Source organism: Rhinolophus hipposideros, assembly GCF_964194185.1.
Source record: "Rhinolophus hipposideros genome assembly, chromosome: 8".
NCBI classification, from domain to species: Eukaryota; Metazoa; Chordata; class Mammalia; order Chiroptera; family Rhinolophidae; genus Rhinolophus; species Rhinolophus hipposideros.
Window position 1 is genome coordinate 3,320,738 of NC_138054.1, and position 15,782 is coordinate 3,336,519.

General features: G+C 40.6%; 1 pseudogene across 1 annotated transcript; it reads left to right on the forward strand.

Moving 5' to 3' along the window:
- The first annotated feature begins 9,640 nt into the window (after window positions 1-9,640).
- On the forward strand, window positions 9,641-9,993 carry LOC308500945 (large ribosomal subunit protein eL34-like; annotated as a pseudogene). The gene has a single exon. The product of its transcript is annotated as a large ribosomal subunit protein eL34-like (transcript).
- The last annotated feature ends 5,789 nt before the right edge of the window (window positions 9,994-15,782 follow it).

Here is a 15,782-nt window from a genome sequence, read left to right on the forward strand (position 1 = left end):
TTAATTGTCAGACCTCATATATGTACCACCTCTTCTTTATCCATTCATCCATTTGGGGACACACAGGTTACCTTCATACCTTGGCTTATGTAAGTAATGCTGCAATGAACATATGGATGAGCTTGTCTGCTGGAAATAGCATTTTGGGTTTGTTTGGATAAATAGCCAGAAGTGGGATTACTAGATCCTTCTTTGTCTCTTGTTATAGTCTTTGTTTTAAAGTCTATCTTGTCTGGTATAAATATTGCTACCCCAGTTTTTGTTTCCATTTTCATGAAATATCTTTTTCCATCCCTTTACTTTCAGTCTCTGTGTGTCTTTCAATCTGAAGTGAGTCTCTTGTAGGCAACATATATAGGAGTCTTGTTTTCTTACACATTCATTCTCCCTTTCTTACGCATTCAGTCTTTTGATTGGAGCATTTATTCCATTTACATAGAAAGTAATTGTTGATAGGTATGTAGTTATTGCCATTTTATTATTCATATTTTTTAATATATTTTTTCATTTTAAAAAAGTCTCTCTAAGATTCCTTGCAATACTGGTTTGGTGGTGATGAACTCCTTTAGCTTTTTCTTGTATGGAAAGCTCTTTACCTGTCAATTCTAAATGACAGCTTTGCTGGATAGAGTAATTTTGGTGGTAGGTCCTTGCTTTTCATCATTTTGAATATTTCCTGACAATCCCTTCTGGCCTGCAAAGCTTCTGTTGAGAAATCAGCTGACAGTCTTATGGGAGCTCCTTGGTAGGTAATAACTTATTTTCTCTGCCTGCTTGTAAGATTCTCTCTTTGTCTTTAACCTTTGGCATTTTCGTTATGATGTGTCTTGGTGTTGGCTTCTTTGGGTTCATCTTGTTTGGGACTCTCTGTGTTACCTGGTCTCGAATATCTATTTCCTTTGCCAGGTTAGAAAAGTTTTATGTCATTATTTCTTTAAGTAGGTTTTCAATTCCTTGCTCTCTCTCTTCGCCTTCTGGTACCCTTATAATGTGAATGTTGGTGTGCTTAATATTATCCCAGAGGACCATTAAACTCTCCTCAATTTTTTTGATTCTTTTTTCTTTTTGCTGTTCTGATTGGGTGTTTTCTGCTACCTTATCTTCTAAGTTGCTGATTTGATCTTCTGCTTCATCTAATCTACAGTTGTTTCCCTCTAATGTATTCTTCATTTCAGTTATTGTATTATTTATTTCTGACTAGTTCATTTTCATGTTTTCTATCTCCATTTTTATGTTTCCTATCTCTTTGTTGAAGTTCTCCCTGAAATCGTTGAGCAGCCTTATAACTTTGCATCAGAGTTTGGAACTCTGCATCTGGTATATTGCTTGTCTCCATCTTGTTTAGTTCTTTTTGTGGAGCTTTGTTCTGTTCTTTCATTTGGAAATGTTTCTTTGTCTTTCCATTTTGGCTGCCTCTCTGTGTTTGTTTCTATGTATTAGGTCAGGCTGCTATGTCTTCTGGTCTTAGTAGAGTGGCCTTATATAGTAGGTGTGTGGGGGTCAGCTCAGTGGCACAGTCTTCCTGGTCACTTGAGCTATGCACTTCACGTGTGTCCCTTGTGTGAGTTGTGTGTGCCCTCCTCTTGTACTTGAGGCTTAGTTGCTATTTGCACATTGTTGCGTCCAGCGCAACACGGGCAGCAAGGGAATGAGAGGGGCGGTGAAGGATTAAGAAAGAAACAGAAATCAAGAAATTTGTGCAATAGGGGCCAAGGGTCTCCCAGCCTCAAAGGACTGAAAGCCCCGAATTGGGCCACCCTGTGGCTTTCGTTGGTGTACACACAAGGAAGTAGCTTGTTTTCTCCATAGTCTGTGAGTCTCATACATCATACCAGAAAACTGATTCAAACCAATCACCCTTGCCTGCAAGCAGCCGGAACCGAAAGTCCCATGATATTGTAATAATTGTGGTGTGTGCCTCACCAGGGACAAAACCTTTATGCTGAAACTTATTGATAAGAATAGAAGGAGAACTGATGTTATCACATCATTGAATCACTTCCCAAACAGGTTGTGGAAAGGAATATAGCCACAAAGGCAGAAGCTCTCCTTAGACTGGAGAAAGTGAGGGGCCATGCCCACCTCTATCAACCCCGTGAGTTCTCCTGTTGGTCCCCACCTGGCTGCGCCTGGCTTAGGTTGTTCCCCCCATGGGGAATCTTACCCGTCACTGACTGACCAGTCATCCTTTGGGGCCAAACAGGGAAACATAAGGTGTAAGCACAAGGGTGAAGCAAAGTCCCTGAAAGGATCAGTCTCACAGACTCTCCTTTCTTTAGGGGTAGGCATGAGGGGACAGACGGTTAGGCTTATGCATGACAATACCACATCAATGAGAGGGTGATTGACCCTCAGGCTCATTGGTTATGAGGACTGGCCACGACTTCTGTTGTCATGGAGGAGCTATTGTTCAGGGCCTCTGGTGCCTGCCCAATCTGCCCTTTGGGTGTGTCATTCTTGGGGGTGTCTGGGTGATGCTCCAGCTTGTTTCAAAGCTGGCCACTGGGGGTGCCAGCCCCAGTATCATCTTGGAGGGGATCTGCTGCAGGTAAAGTTCAGCTGCAGCTTGTGACCCACCCGCAGCCAACCAGTATGAGCCACAAAGAACTCAGCAGATGGCTGCCACCCGTGCTGTGCTTTGAAGTGCCTTGAGAGGCCAAGCTGCAAACAAAGGCCAACTGCCACTACTGCCGGGCTTAGGGCTGCTCAGCCAGAGGTTCAGGACATGCTTAATCCAGATGCTGTTTGTTTGGGTTCTATGAAACTTTGAGACCCTAGGAAAATCTGCAGCATGAGCTAAGGTAGGCAGTTTGTATGAAAAAGCCAGTGGAAGCAGCTTGTGTGTGCCCGAAAGTTGGGTGGGGCAGGGTCTGGAATCAAGAGGACATGGCAAATGAACAGTGTTAGCCAACTTGATGGAGATTCATATATGGCAGCTGCTTGCTTCTGCATGCTGGGAAGCAGGAGGGCTCAACAAGAAACAATGGCTTCCACGAGCTCCTCTGTCTCAGAGAAAGCTGTGCCTCCAGTCCCTATCCCAAGCCAGACAACTCAGTTCCACCCCATATGTCCCTGCATCCTTTCCAGCTACTTCCCCAGCCCTGGAGCTCAGAGCAAGTAATTACATTGGTGGGTAAGTCTGTGCACAGTCCCTTTAAGAGAAGCAGTTGGGATTCCAGCTGCCCTCCATCTCACTCAATCACAATCTGCTGGTTTCCACAACCAGAAATTATGGAGACTTCTCTCCCTGGAACTGGAACCCTGGGCTAGGGTGGGGCTGGGACCCCTTGCTTCTCTGGCATTGGGGGGGACCTTTGCAACTGAGATATCCCTCCCTATTTTTAATGGTCACACATGGGTGTGAGACTAGCCCGTTTCTTGTCTCTGACCCTCCTACCAGTCTCAAGGTGGCTACTTCTGCATGTCCTTAGTTGTAGGGCTTTGGTTCAACAAGATTTTAGGCAATTCGCAATGATGGTTGTTTTGTAGTTTACTTGTAATTTTTTCGTGAGAGGAGGCAAGCACAGAATTTACCTACTGCCCCATCTTAACCAGACTTCCTTTCACTCTTCTTATAGCGAAGTACCAGTCCTGAGAGGAAAGCGCCATTAGGGTGCATGCAGAGCAGACAGCAGGCAGGGCCAGGTGGTGTATCTGTCCTAGGCACGGTACTAGAGCTGGGCAATACAGAGGTGGTGATAGGGATGGTAGGGGTGCAGGCAGATGCTGGTGACTCCCGAGCTGCTGCACAGCCTGTGCTCTCTGCCCATCTCAGGATCCACTAAAGTGGCCATTGCTTCTGCTGCTGGAGGGGAAGGTGGCAAGGTGGACGGAGGAAACACACAGCTAGGAGGGAGGGGAGAAAAATGGGGGTGGAGGAGAAAGTGGGGAGAAGGGGAGATGATCACCCAGAGTGGAGAGGAGGAAGGGAGAGAGGCACAAATGAGCACATCAAAGGTTTCCACCAGAAGAGCTCCAGGAGGAGAAATTCAAGATGAAGTGATGGGTCTCTTCCCCCCCACCTCAGAAGACTCACTTTTGATGTAATAGTAGATGGAGCCCCTAAATAATCTTCAGATGCATCTCTGAGGTAATTTGCCCCGTGTTCTCAAAGTGAACTGTAAACTCTAAAAAAGGAAGCCACTCCTCTGGGAACCTCACTGAAGAGCAGTCAGCATGGCTGGGGACAGAACCTCCAGTTGCCACTGAGCAGTGAAAATAGTTGAGACAACATCAATATCAGCTGTGTTCTGGCACAATGACTGTGGCAGCAGATCATCATTATAGCTGACAGAATGGTTGGACTCCCAACATAAGCAGTGCTCAGCAACTATTCAGGGAAAGGAGCACCAGGGGTGAATGCTGATTAGTCTGCACTTATGATAATTGTATTCTCCTTGTCAGAGAAGCACTGCCATAGACATTTGGTGCAGCCCTATCCAATGAGAGGTGATGGGTGAAATTATTCAGCTATGGGAGTCCCCACCTGTCCCCCAAACTCCCTTGGGAGATATCCTAGGTTAGTGTTGATACTAACCTAGTTAGTACTCTACCTCTTCTGGGAAAAACCCAACCATATTCTGCCTGATTACTGTGTAACAAACTGCTCATGATTCTGTGAGTCACTAATTTGAGCAGGGCTCTGCTGGGCAGTTCTTCTGCTCTTTGTAACATCAACTGGGGTCACTCAGTAGTATTCAGATGATGGCTAGTATGGCCTAAAGAATCTTAAAAGGCTTCACTCACAGTCTGGTGCCTTAACAGGGAAGGCTGGAAGGCTGGATTCAGCTGGGGTCTAAGATAACCAGGCATCTCTCTCCATGTGGTCTCTCCATATGGTCCTTTCAGTATGGTAGATAGCTTACACATTGAGTCAGGACTACCAAGAACAAGGGTTCTACAAGACCTAGGAAGAAACTTCAAAACTCCTTATGACTGCCATGAAGTCTCAGAACATCACTTCCATCATATTCTATTGGAAGCAAACACTGAGTAAGCCCGGCCCAAAGTCAAGGGGAGGAAATAAAATTCCAACTCTTGATGTGAGGAACACAATAAATGTGCACAGAGGAATTGGTAGTGGCCCTCTTAGGAAACTATGTACCTCAGGCCGTCCTTTGGCCACTCAATTCACATCCCCTTCTCATGCAAAATACATTCACCCTTTGCGTTAGTTTTCTATTGCTGCTTAACAAATCACCACAAACTTAGCAGCTGAAAACAACACACACTTACTACCTCACAGTTTCTGTGGGTAGGCATCTAGGCACAGCTTCACTGGGTCCTCTGCTCGGGGTCTCATATGACTACAACCAAGATGTCAGCTGGGCTGTTTTCTCCTCTGGGGGATTGACCAGGGAAGAATCTGCTTCTAAGTTCATTATGTTTGTAACAGGTTTCATTTTCTTCTGAATGTATGACTGAGGACATTGGCTTTCTACTGGCTGTCAGAAAAGTCCAGCCTCAGTCCCAGAGCACCTGCAGTTCCTTGCTTTGTGGGCTTCCTCAATATGGCTGCTTGCTTCATCAAGCCAGTGAGGAGAATCTCTCACTCCAGTATTCTAAGAGAGTCTTATATAACATAACCTAACAAAGGAATGGCATCGCATCACCTTTGCCATATTCTGTTGGTTAGAAGTAAGTCACAGATCCCATCCTCACTCAAAAGAAGGGGAGTCCATAAAAGCATAGATACTAGGAGGTGGAAATTATTGACCCTAGGGTCAGTCCACCACATCCCACTTTTGGAGGACCCAAAATTTGGTAGCTTAAAAAAACATTATTATTTTTGGTTATAGTTCTGTGGGTTGACTGGGCTCAGATGGGAAGTTGTCATTAGGATCACTCTTCTGGTTGCAGTCAAGTTGCGTCTGGGGCTGGAATCATCTGAAGACCTGACTGGGCTAGAAGACCAAGATGGCTTCTTTGCTCACATTTTTCATTCCTGGGCTGGGATAGCTGGAATGCTTGAGCCTGGCTGGGCATTTCTCTCTCTCCATGCAGCGTCTGTGTATAGCTAGCTTGGGCTTTCTCACAGTATGGGAGACTCAGAGTAATCAGACTTATGACATGCCTGGTGCCTTCACAAGAGTAAACATTTTTAGAGTCCCAGATGGAAGCTGCAAGGCTTTATATGATCTAGACTCATGCAGGAGTCATGTAGTGTGACATCTGTCACATTCTAGTAATAAGCAAGTCATAAGGCCAGCCCAGGTTCAAGGTGTGGGGACTACACTACAGCATGAATACTCGAAGGCATGGCTCATTAGGGGAGTCATTTATATAGAATAAGTATTAAAACCTAAAACATGTTGACCTAAAAAAATCAGCATAAATACTTTATATGGTTTCAAACACTATCTCCCGTAAGAATATTACCTAGATCCACATCCAGATCCAGAAGCAATTTTGACTGAGCAATCAATGCTATGTTGGTGCATTATCCACTGTTATTTAATAAAGCCAGACATCAAACATGTATAGTCACCCTGAAACTGCATAACTATAGCAAACCATGGAAATGCATCATTCATTACCTTTGATACCTCAAGACCTAAGAGTTCAGGGTCTATCGATAACAAGAGAGAGTCTTCTAAGAACTTCTGGAAAGGGTTTTCTGAAAAGAAGTAGGCAAAGTAAAACTCATTTTTCTGTGGGTGTTGTTATGTGAGGCTATGATACCTGGAGTTGCTGCAGCCATCTTGTGATTCTGAAGGGAAAGTCAAAAATTGTACGGAAGCAATTCAGAACTCTGGCAAAATGAGCAGCTAGCTATAGTCACCAATCCTGAAACCTCTTATCTCTTGGCTTCTTGTTATGTGAGACAGTAAGTTTCTCATTTTTAAACCACTTTAACTGAGTATTCTGTTACTTACAACTCAGATGAGCTTTTACTGATACACATCTCCAGGTCACCAAGCCGTGAAGAAAGGAAGCTGGCAGCCACAGAACTTTAGTAGCCATTAAAAGCAGATGATCATACAGCACACTGACAGGGAAAGTTGGAGCCTTTGGGGCTCATTGGTTGGGAATCCACTCCTTTAACTGACCTTCCTGAGTCCAAGTGGCCTGAGAAAACAAGTTTGTTGTTTTGTTTCCTTAGGGGTTTTTTTTTTTTTTTTTTGGTTTTTTTCCATCTAACCCTTAACTATTTGCTTCTTTTCTAAGGCTGGTTTCATGTTGGAGAACTAAGTTTATATTTTAGGGAGTTTCCATAACTGCTCATGATTCTGTGAGTCACTAATTTGAGCAGGGCTCTGATGGGCAGTTCTTCTGCTCATAATTATAGAAAACCTGGTGGGGCTCCATCTGTTCCACCAATTATTATTAAACCCCAAATTAGTGTCAGATGACCTTTCGTGGGACAGTGTATTAGTCTCCTGGGGCTGTCTTACTGAAGTACCACAAAATTGGTGTCTTAAAACAAATTTCTGCTTTCTCAGTTCTGGAGGTTTGAAGTCCTCTGGGCAATGCTCTCTCTGAAGGCTCCAGGAGAGAATCTTTCCATAACTCTACCTAGCTCCTGTTAGTTGCCAGTAATCCTTGGTGTTTCTTGGTTTTGAGATGCATCACTCCAGTTTCTGCCTGTCATCACAAGGATTTCTCCTTATGTGCGTCTGGGTTCAAATGTCCTTCTTTGTATAAGGACACCTGTCACATTGGATTAGGGCCCACACTAGTCCAGTGTGAGCTCATCTTAACTTTATTACATTTGCAAAGATCCTGTTTCCAAATGAGGTCACATTCACATTCCTGAAGTTCGGACTTGAACATAAATTTTGGGGGTACACAATTCAATGTATGACAAACCAATTTAGAGAAAAATAAATTAAAATGGTAAAACAACCATTTGAAAACGTGTTCAACTTAATGCAAATTAAAACAAGTTACCATTTATACCATACAATTTTGAAGTATTCCAGGTTGGCTATTCAGTTTATAGAATGAGCTTTTATGCACTGTAAGTGGAAATGCAAACTACTATTCCTTTTGTTGAAGGCAGTTTAGCAGCATCTATTGAAACATACCCTCTGGTCCATATCTGGCATATGGTAGGCATGCAATAATTGTTGACTTAGAGTAGGATTACTTTGGGGAATGGAAAGAGCATGGACATTGCTGTCACACAGAGTTCAATTTTATCCCTAGCCCTGCCATTATTTCTAAGGAATTGTTAAACAATTTACTTAACTTCCCTTGAGCCAAATTCCTTTTCTAGAAAGTAGAAATACTTCCTACCTTTTAGAGTCTTGATAAATAATGAAACAATACAAGCGGTGTTTCACCCAATGGCTGCCAAGTTATAAGTTCTGGAAAAGAAAGACTTTATTCTCTGCCACGTGATTGCCCTGGCCACCCAAGATAATTCCATTTCCTCAGAAAAGTTAACCCAGATTCTTTTTACATTCTCCTTCCTTCTCATCTAATCACCTCTCTATCTAAATCCAGAATTCCCAAATCTACCCTTAGGCTCTCCTCTTTTGTGATGCCAATAGTTCATTAGTAACTTGCTTAGGAATATGTTCCCGCAAAAAAAGTATAGAACTATTCTCCTATTATATTTGTCAACATAATAAACGTCTGAACGTGTAGAGAATTTTTATAAGAGTTTATTTGAGCCAAAACTGATGACAATAACTGGCAAGCAAGATGTGAAATGCTCCAGAGAACAACAATTTTGCAGTTTCTTTTATGCATTTATTGATTAGAGAGGGAAAGTGAGGAAGGTTAGATAAAAGTGGGAGAATGCAAGGTGGGGATTGGATTACAAGACAGTAAACAAGATTGTGTACTCTCTTGACAGTGGTTATGCTTATTTCAAAGGTGTGTTAATCCTAGATGCACAAAAACAATGGGCAGGGCTTGCTTAAGGCAAAGATAAACCTGAAAAAGTGGTATGCCTGGGGCATGACTACTCACCATGACCTGCCCAGTTAGGAATTTATGACCAGATCACAATGTGAGGTTACTTTCCGTAGAACCCCTTTTTCATACACAAATTTTGTATTTGTATTTCTATGTAAAATATAATAAAAAATATTTTTCCCAAGTAGATAGCCAATTATCATAAAGCCATCTATTAATTTGTCCATTTTTTCTTTATTGGATCCTGTTACATTTTATACATGAATCTTATACTAGAATCTCATTTGTTTTGTTGATTTAATTATCTCTTCCTTTTTTTCAATACAAACTCTGTAACCATAAAGTGTTATTGAGTACTTTATATTTGTTGTAATATTTTCCTCTTTATGATTCTTCATTTTCAAAATTTCTTCCCTATTCATTTACATTTTCTCTTTCTAAAAATTATCAAAATCATCTTGTCAAATTCTTTCCAATAAAATTTTGGGGGGAGACTAAAATTAAATTTACAGATTAATGTAAAAATATTTATATCTTTATAGGATCATTTCCTACTCTTTAGAATTTAAACTTTTATGGTTTTTGTCACATAACTCAAATACTTTTCTTATTAGATTTATGCCAAGGTTTTATAATTTATATTGTTATCATGCATAGGAATTCATTTTTCCCAATAGTTCCTAATAGTTTATTGCTAGAAAATAGGAAACCCTGAAAATAGGAAAACAAGCCTTTCCTTTTCCTCTTCTAGGGACGGTGTCTATAGGCATTCAGAATGGTCCAGCATCTGACATACCATTAGAGGCTGTCCTACAATAGAGATTCTAATAAAAATAGGCTATCCTGAACCCTTGGTAATAGAATTATTTACCTTTATACCAAGAAGGTTGGGAAAGCACAAAAATCTACATGTGGTGTGTGCCCAGGCCGACTTCATGGAGTTCGTGCTGTGAAACCTAAAGTTCAAATGAGCTTGTCTAAAACAAACAAACAAAATAACATGTCAACAGGGCCTATAGTAAACCCATGTGTGCTAAATATCTCTGTGACAGGATCAAGCGTGCTGTCCTTATAGAGGAGCAGAAAATTGTGAAAGAGTTGAAGGCAAAAGCACAGTCAGAAAGCTAAATAAAAAAATGAAGTTTTTTGAGTCATAAAAACAATTAGAAAGATAAAAAAAATGGGAAAATAAGAAATCATCAATTTCTATATGTTAATTTTTTCTTCACAGTATAGTGTTTCACTATAACCTGTTCTTCTTTATATATTCATATATATGAAAGTATGAATGAAAAAGGGGCTGGGAAGTAAATCTAACAGGCTTAATGACTGAAAGTAAGGATAATCTGATCATAAATCCCTACTTGCACAGGTCATATGGGTAGTCATGCCTCAGTCCTATAACTTTCTTAGTCAAAGGTTTATCTTCTCCTTAAGCAAGACCTGTCCACTGTTCTTGTGCATCTAGGTTAACATACCTTTGAAATACCAGCACAGTCCTCTTTTCCAGATCCCTAAGAAGGGTAACCATCCTCAAGAGAGTACATGATATTGCTGCTTGTATAACATCCCTGCTTACTGTAAATGTAAACTATCCTGTACCCACCAATGTAAAAGAAGTAAGTGTCTCTTCATTTTACTTTTTTATTCGGTCATAGAGATTTCCCCTCCTTTCTTTCTTTCATCTCCTTAATCTACCACCAATGGATTTCATGTTTCCTCCTTTGATTCCAAACGTATAAAAAGAATCACAAAATTGCCATGATCTGCAGCATTTTCTTAATCCATTGAGATCTTGATTCCAGGCATGTCCTCAATTTGGCTAAAATAAACTCTAATAAACCCTTATAAAACTTTCTGTTGGTTTCAGTGTTCATACATTGACAAAAATGTCACACACACACACACACACACACACACACACACACACACACAGAGACAAGGTCTGACAATTAAATTCGCGAACTTGTTGCAAAGATGTTACTAAACTTTTTTTTATATCAGAGGAATTATTCATTATGAATTTGTACCAACTGGACAAACAGATAACCAAGTTTACTATTTGGAATTGCTCAAAAAGCTGTGTGTAAAACTTAGACGACAAGAACTTTTCGCCAACAATTCATGGGCCTTACATCACAATGCACCAGCTCACACGGCACTGTCTGTGAGGGAGGTTTTAGCCAGTAAACAAATAACTGTATTGGAACACCCTCCCTACTCACCTGATCTGGCCCCCAATGACTTCTTTCTTTAGCTGAAGATAAAGGAAATATTGAAAGGAAGACATTTTGATGACATTCATGACATCAAGGGTAGTATGATGACAACTCTGATGGCCATTCCAGAAAAAGAGTTCCAAAATTGCGTTGAAGGGCAGTGGTTCATAGCTTCCCAAGGGAAGTACTTTGAAGATGACTGTAATGATATTCAGCAATGACATATGTAGCACTTTTTCTAGGATGAGTCCGCGAACTTCATTGTCAGACATGCGTGTGCGTGTGTGTGTGTGTGTGTGTGTGTGTGCATGTGTATGGATAGGAGGCAAAAAAATGTCAAGGGATTATGAAAGAATTTAGCAAATCTAGGCTTTCTAGCAAAGCCTCCAAACTCTTTTTGAATTTTTTCGACATCACCTGTGATATGAACATGCAACTGCCCTGTGATCATTTACTAATCCAGTGAGTAAATCGATTCTCTGAGTTTTGTGAGCCATGCTAGACAATTAATTGAACCAAAGGAGGGGATTGTGGTAACTCCCAATCTATAGCTGGCTGGTCAGAATCATAGGTAACAACCTGGGCTTGTCATTGGCATCTGAAATGGAGGGCAGTCTTGTGGGACTGAGCTCTTAACCTGTGGAATCTGAGGTTATCTCTGGGTAGTGCCAGAATTAAGTTGAATTTTGCGACACTCAGCTGGTGTTAGAACCTCCCACATCCCACAATGGAATTTTGTTCAGAACCTTTTAATGTGTCACCTAAGAATCGTAATTACAACTTGTAAAAAGCTGTAGTCTGTCTTTTTAAAATTTCTGAAAAAGTCACACGAAAGGTTAATTCATGGAGTATAAAAGGAGAGTAAGTAAAAGGAAAATGTTATAAACCACTTACTCACTCTGCTATGCTAGGAATGCCATTTACATATGCAAAGTTTATATGAACTTCTTTGGAATCCAGCATAAGCCTTTGATAATATTTAGGAAAAGAAAACACGAAATAGCAAAATGGAAATTTAAAGGGAATGGAAACTCTTAGTTAAAAAAAAATGTCACACCTCCCTGTCTGTCTCTCCTCTTGATTCAAAGCTCTAAGGCATGTAAACACTAGAAATTAGTGTTTCCTGCAAAAGCCTTCTTGGATTATACTAAATCAAAACAGAGTTCTTAATGAATTAAAAAGTTATTGAGAAAGAAGAGCTCCGAAGCTGCCAGCTTCTCAGAAGCAGGGCTGTGCATTTTACTTCTTTGAACATGCCCTGGACACGCTGGAAAGATGTTAAATCAATGTTTACTAAATTGAACCTTGATGAGAAACAGACAGTGCTGTTCTTCTAACTATTAGTATTTGGGGTGGGGGGGTGGGTGTAGCTTAAAAATTAATCCATTTAGATTATGACATTTAAGGTCAGGAATGGTCTCCTTCCTTCTTCCTCACTCTATTTGTGGCAGCCTTTTCAGCTTATTGTATTCCCTCCTGCATAAAATACAAAGACTAGTAACCAGAATTATCATAAAAATTAAAAACAAAACAAGTATTTTTATTAAAAGTTTTAAAAAGTCATTTTGTCAAGAGAAGAGAGTCCTTTAGTAGTTTTCACTTCAAGTCCAATAAAGGGCTTTGACAAAAATATTGAGCAGTTTCTTCTTGCTGAAGTCCAACAAAGGCAAAAGGACTTAAATTTGAATTTTGATTGAACATTTTATTTAGTCAGCCTTCACTCAGAAAATCTTTATAAGTGTCTGCTGCATACCAGGTACTGTAATAACTAGCTGTTACTACTGGGTTAGCTGCAAGAGTGAGTGTCTAAAGAAAGCAATGTAACATGAATAATTACAGGTCTTTGATGGGAAGTAAGACAACTCTCTATCCTGGAGGGTTAATAGGAGAATAGGAAATGGAATGAGTTAAAACTCAAGACACTCTTCATGTCTCTAATTCTTACTCTATGCTTATCATAAATCAAGGTGGGAAAATTCTGACTTAGGAGGTGTTAAAAGATCATCAAGTTTGATTAGGTGAAATAAAGCCATGGGCACCATTCTATTACCTAACCTTCCAGTAATGAAACGAAATTAAATGAAACTAAACATTGGTGAAGAATAACGTAACTTGGTTTAGTGAATCAGCAATTAGCCGTAACTCCACAATCATAATGAACCTAATAGTGAAACTTTTCTGCCACTGGAAAACGCATGATGTACAAAACTAGATTAATTGTGTTCCATGCTAGAGCAACTGTGAAAGTCTAGTTGAGAGGTATTGCTAGATCCAATGGCTTCTTTAAGGATCCTTAGATGTTAAGATTCTTTCAGAGACCCCATATGGATCACCAGGGTAGACCTGGAGGACCAGTCTCAGGAATAAATCTAGGAATTATACTCGGTAAGTGCAAATGATTTTTTATCCTTTTTGCCACTCTAAAATTCATCTGGATTGACAGAATTAGGATGTAAAAACAAACAAACAAAAATCGTATCCAACGGTAAAACAAAGGATTGAACCTAACAAGGAAAGTTGAAAATGAGACTGGAGAGGAAAGTTGAAAATAAATAGTGATGGGTCTTATTTGCCATAATAAGGAGCCAGACTGTATTAGTGACGTTTTGGAAGAAAGAATTAATCATGGGTTGTGCTGGCCCATGTACTGCAAGGCATTTAGCTACCTGGCCTCCTGATTCCCTTTGTGTGACAGTTCCAATACCTTTTTGGTTAGGATTCTCCCTTAAGCAGATATAGAGACAAAATTTGAAAACAAGTGGTTTATTTGGGAGGTGCAGGAAACACCAGTAGGGGAGTGAGAAAGTGGTATAAAGAATGGAAGGCAAATGATAAAGAGTGTGTTATCAAGCTAGCTACTGCTGGGGGGTGACTGAACCTAATCCTGTAGGAAAACTTGGAAATAATACAGAAGAGCACCTCATAGTTATTTTACCAGGGCAAGGGAGCAGAGGTGTTTCTGTCAGTTTTGTTTGAAGGCTGCTGGTATGTTCAGGGATCTGGACTATTTCTTTAAAATAGATGGAGTTGAAAGGTCTGGAGCACACTGGAATATGAAGTCCCAAAACATAGAAGCAGAGAACCAACATTATCTGCTACATAGCCCCTTCATTTCTAAGTGTTCTTCTACAGGTCAGTGCCAACTCTAGGTTGGTCTTATCCCACCAAAGAAGACCATTGTGTCAGGCTAGCAAGTGTTACTGAAGAGTTTTAGGATGTGAGGCAATAATTGTCAGATTTGCCTTTTTAATAGCATACTCATTTGGTTATAGAAGGAATTCAAGATTAAAGGCCTAAGAGGATGTTGCTGTAGTCAAAGGAGTTAGAAAATAAGCAAAATAAGTAAGTACAATAACATGTTAGGTAACAATGAGAAAACTAGAGCTGAGAAGGGGACAGATGGCGTAAGGAGGTTAGGATAGAATTCCGTGATTCTAAATTGTGCGTCTCACTCTGAAGGTTACATTACAACAGGAATCAAAAGGAATAAAGGAGGAAGCCATAAGGATACCCGCATTGAAAATGCTCAAGGGAAAGGGAAAACAAAGGAAAATCAGCTCTGAGTTGATTGCATCTTTTGCTTCCACAGAGAACAGAAAAGAAGCCAGAGAGACTGGAGCATTGTGAGCTGATGAAAGAAAAGGGAGTATGATCATTGTGGTGGGCAGTCTCCCAGGTGGCCATAGTGATCCCCAACTCTTGGGATTCCCCCCTGTAACAAATAGAAAATGGCTTCACAAATAGGATGTGACTTCTGAGACTGTGGCTTCTATCTTGCACATCCTATCTCTCTGTCCCTCTATTTCTCTGTCCCTGTCTCTCTCTGTCTTGAATCACTTACACTGCAGCTTCCATTTTGGGAGCAGCCCCTATGGAGAGGACCACATGGCATGGCAAAGAGCTAAGGCCCTTAGTCCAGCATTTTACCAGGAACTAAAGCCTGCCAACAATGACATGAGTGGGCTTGGAAGGGGATCCTTCAGCTCTAATAGAGGCATGAGATGACTTCAACCCTGGCCAATAACTTGACTGCAACATCCTGAGATACCTTGAGCCAGAATTACTCAGCCAAGATGTTCCCAGATTCCTGCACTACCAAATTGTGCGATAATAAATACTTATTTAAAATGTTGTTTTGTGCTGCCAGGTTTGGGGGTTCTTTGTTATGCTGCAATAGATAACTAACACAGTCAGGTAGAGGACTGTAGCCAATCTGTGAGTTTCCTTTTTACTCCAAGTGAGAAAAGAAGCCATTGGAACATTTGAGTAGAAGAGTAAATTAGCTGCCTTACATATTTAAATAGTCATTTTGGCTGTGTTGAGAATAAACTGACTGAGAGAAAAGTACAGTTACTGAGGGAAGAACAGTTAGGAGACTATTTAAATAGATCAGGCAAGACAGGACAATGTTGACTTGGACCAAGATGGTAACCAAGATGGACCAAGTGGAGATGATAAGAAACTGTACCTGGATATATCTTAAATGTATAGTAATCAGAATTTACTAAAGGATTAGAAGTAAAGGGGGGGGGTGAGAAAGAAGTAAGTCAAAGATCACCTCAAGGCTTTGGCTTGCGCAAATGGAAGGATAGACTATTAATGGAAGAATGCTATTAATTGAGCTGGAGAAGGCCGTGGGAGGGAACAAACTTAGATGGCAGACAAGAGGTCAGTTTGGACATGTTAAGTCTGAGATGT